Raw genomic sequence first — 4499 nt, forward strand, 5'->3', positions numbered from 1 at the left:
CTTCATTCCTTTGTTTGATCTCAGGCTATGAATGTTTTTTAATATCTTGTTGTTTGCAGTAATATGATGAGATGCTCCAGAATCAACTATCCATTCGCATCTTTCTAACTGAGACATCAAACAAGTCACAATACCTGTCATATGGGCTTGGTACTCTTCAGAATTAGTGCCATATTGTTTGTACTGATTTTCTGAATCCCTTCTTCTATTGCCATCAACATGTTGACCTTCATTGTCGTCCTTACAAGTATCCCTTTCCTGGACATAATCTGCATTGTTAGCTAGAGCAGTATGTGCTTCCTTTTTCCACTCTTCATTGTTATTTCGCTTGTGCCCTTCTCTGTACCTATCTCTCCTCCATCCATCACGATAGTTGTTGTCCCTCTTATTAGCCTTATTGCTCCTTTCTGAGGGATATCCAACTAGCTTGTAGCAATCTTTCTTTGTGTGATTTCGCATGTGGCAATTTTCACAGAACATTGAAATGCCACCCTTATAGTTATCATTTCTTCTGACTTGCATTGCTACTGGGATAGGTTTCTCTGCATTCAACTGTTGGCTTTCATCCTGCACTATCAAGGCATAAGCCTGATTCACAGATGGTGCATTGGACTTCATCAAAATCTGCCTCTTAGCTTGATCATAAGATTCGTTCAGGCCACTCAAAAATTGCATTAATCTTTGCTCTTGCAGGTACTCAATATAATCCTTAGACTTTGGACAGCCACAATTCGGAGAAGGGGCTATCAAATCAAATTCACTCCATAACTCCTTCAATTTTGAGAAATACATTGACACCGAGTTGGTTCCCTGTTTAAGATTCGCAATGGTTGTGTGTACCTGAAATGTTCGTACTCGATTCACCTTATCAAAGCTTTCCTTCAGGTCTTCCCAAACCAAATATGCATTTGATGCATATACAATGCCACTCAACAAGTTCTCCGACACTATATTCATGATCCACGAGAGCACAATCGCGTTCACCGTCTCCCATTGTTCGTAGAGAGATTCGTCGAACGATTCCTTCTTGCATGTTCCAGTTATGAACCCTAGCTTCTTCTTAGCCAAAAACGAGATCCTCATAGCTCGGCTCCATACTCCGTAGTTCTCAGATCCGATGAGTTTCACTGGTGCTAGAACACATCCCGAAGTGTCCGATGGGTGCACATACAGGGGATGGCCATGCTCTATGACTACTCTTTCACCTTGCGAAAGATCTCCCATTTTTCTGCAGCTTCTTCTTCACTGTTCGTCTGCAGCTTCTTCTTCACTGTTCGTCGCCTCCGAGCTCTTATGGCTTCTCCGGCTAATCTCGTCCTCTTCGATAAACTCCAGTCTTCAATTGGTGACCTGCTCTGATACCATGTTCGATGATCAATGGAAGCTGTGGAAGAAGAAGAAGAAAGGAGATGAAGAGAAGAGATGAAGATGAAGAGAAGAGGCGGAGAGCAATTAGGGCTGCTCTGTTTGTACTGCTCTGTTTGTATTCCAAAAATGAAGAATTGTACACAAAATATCTACACTTCCTGTACATATACAATCCTTAATTAGTGTGGGCCCCACTATCTTAACAAACTATTAACAACTATTAACAACTAACTAACAACCAATCATCTAACAAGAATCAGCTAACTTATTCACAACTAACTAACAGCTAATTATCTTCAATACTTACAGATAGTATTAAAATAGCTGGTGCTGAAATAGATAAAGAAGATCGAATAAGTTATCTGCCAAGAAATGTTATAGATCGTATCTTTGAGCTCCTGCCTGTCGAAGATGCAGCAAGAACTAGTATTTTGTCCACAAAGTGGAGATATATTTGGGCCGCGCTTCCAAATCTGGTGCTAGATAATCTCTTTTGCAATAAATTAACATCAAGATCTCGATATGTCTTTGAACAAACAATAGGCAAGATTCTCTTACAACATATTGGAGATATTGTTAAGTTTGATCTCAATATGTCAGGAGTTGAGTTGTCTCCGTGTCCATATGTTGATAGATGGATACTTTATGCCACCAGAAATAGTGTCAAGAAGTTAAAGCTTAACATGCCAGAGTATAGAACTTCCAAAGTGCCTTCTTATATATTCAATTGTCCAACCCTGCCAAAATTGAAACTCTTCAACTATGTCGTTAAACTCCCAAAATCTTTTATTGGATTTCAGAAACTTACAACGCTTTTTCTGGAAAAAGTAACCTTTGAGTCAACTACAGAAATTTGTGTTATTAATGTCCCCCTTCTCGTCAAATTGAGCTTGATGTAACTGTAATGGTACTCAATAACTCAACATTGTTTCAGTTGGGTTGAAGTCCATGCATTTTTGTGAGAGTCGGTGTAATCTTGACCTAAATTGCTTTATGAACTGCAAACAATTAACATGTTTGTATCTCAGAAATTATTCAACGCCTGCTGAAAGATTGACTTTGGAAAAGCTTCTTATTAGCTTGACTACACTTGAGGTACTTGCGTTGTGGTTACTTGAACTTGAGGTAAGAATCTGACATGCATGAATTGTTTTACTTCCCGTCTTAGTTGGGGTTTGTTTCTTATTCTTGTATTTGCTCCAAAGCTTTCGAGTGCAGGTGCAGGTCAAAAGGGTTTTCCTTTTACGCTCAACTGCTTGTATCATCTACATTTAGGTGTAAACTGCATTCAAATCGGCCAGACTTATTATGCATTACCAATTTGAGTAGACTTGAAATTTGGGTAAGAAACGGTATACATATATATATATGTATGTGGGGGGGGGGGTCATAGACGATATATATGTATGATCTGTTTTGTTTTTTCACTTCATATATTAAAACATGAGAAGCTAAACTGACGTGTGAAATTTATCTGATACCATTAGGTCTATAATTCCTCTGATACTGTTGAAGCAGTTTTGAAATGTATGGACACACCAACTTTCTTGAACCAACCGCTCAACAAGCTCGAAGATGTTACTATGCATTATTTTAGGGGTTCAAAGACTGAATTGTTTTTTGTTAAGCTATTGCTAGCTCGTACTCCATCTTTGGTAAGGATGAATACGGACCCGGTTGGTTCTTTGGAAGATTGGAATATTGCCATTGAATTGATGCGGTTCCCTAGAGCATCTCCCAAGGCAGAGCTATTCTATTTGAAAAAATAGATAAGAATTTATAAGCCGCGGATTGATTTGTGATTCAAGTCTACAAAGGCAGGATGCTATATGTTTTCAGTGTGTTCTCTTAATTACTTTGATAAACTTGTTCTTAAATATATGTTTTGAAAGTTCAGTCTTAATTGATGTGTGTGATGAGATTAGCAGTTCCTTTTGCTAATGTCTTCTATTCTACCTTGATTGTTTGTTTTGTGAGTGGAAAGAAATGCAGGGAACAGAGAAAACACATCTACGGACTTGTCTTTGTGCTGGGGAAAAAACAGAACACTTGAATGTCCTTATACAAAGGGTAGTAGAAGTCCATTGTTTTTTTAAAAAAAATTCCAAAAGACTTTTTTTTAGAAGAGAAGCACTTCCATTCACTACATTTCTTTCTTCATAACCAAATTAAACAACCATTCCAAAGGGAAATATTTTCATTCTCCCTTCCTGTCAGTTAATTCATTCCCTGCTTACCAAACAAGTAGCAATCAACAGGCTCTTCGAGCACATTAAAAATTAAAAATTTATCCGCGAGTGGCTTGCCCCCGACTGGAACACTTATAGAGCTTGTTAGGATCGAGAACTCGGACAATGAGGAATTTAGCCAAATAATACTATAATGACAATAGAAAAGACAATAGTAAGTTGATAATAACGAAAGTAAAAGCAAATAAAGAAGATACAAATTTTACGTGGTTCGATCGGTATGACCTAGTCAACAGGCGAGGAGGAGGATTTTACTATATCAACAAGAGTACAAAAGAGAATACAAAATTAAAGTAAATACTCTAATTAATCCCAAATACCCCAAGAGAATAACCTCACAAGATCACTCTAAAGAAAAGGTTCACACAAGTGTTTTCCAACACTAACTCTCTTACAAAATATTAATGAAAATACAAAGAAAGAAAGCAATGAAATGTTTTCATATGCTTCAAGGAGTGTTTCAACTAATGGTCAACTTCCCTATTTATAGGGGAAAATGGGTTGCTTGATGTCATGGATGATATCATTTGAAGATACAAAAATTCAACATCTTAGTGTGAATATATCAAATATTGTGTCTACCAAATCTTTGACGTTTATGGTTGTCAAATGTGAACCTTATCAAGTATACCAAATCTTTGACAAATATGATTGCCAAATGTGAACCTTATCAAGTATACCAAATCTTTGACAAATATGATTGCCAAATTCCAACATTTTTGGCTTTCAAATCTTTGACAAACAAAGGACACATTACAAATCTCCACCTTGGCCCGAGTTTGGTGAATATAGTAAATTTGCTTCATCCTCTTCGAAAAAGCCCATATGGGTTAAATTATTCTTGATAAATGCCAATCAAGTTCAACCAGAGCTTGAACTTAC

The 4499-nt window shown here is 37.3% G+C and overlaps 1 long non-coding RNA gene across 1 annotated transcript; it reads left to right on the top strand.

The window, feature by feature from the left end:
* Nucleotides 1-2226: 2226 nt before the first annotated feature.
* On the top strand, nt 2227-3271 carry LOC129886799 (uncharacterized). The gene is made up of 3 exons (XR_008766263.1): nt 2227-2493; nt 2574-2710; nt 2856-3271. It is a non-coding gene; the product is annotated as an uncharacterized LOC129886799 (long non-coding RNA).
* Nucleotides 3272-4499: the final 1228 nt, after the last annotated feature.

This window comes from Solanum dulcamara, chromosome 1 (assembly GCF_947179165.1).
Source record: "Solanum dulcamara chromosome 1, daSolDulc1.2, whole genome shotgun sequence".
Lineage (NCBI taxonomy): Eukaryota > Viridiplantae > Streptophyta > Magnoliopsida > Solanales > Solanaceae > Solanum > Solanum dulcamara.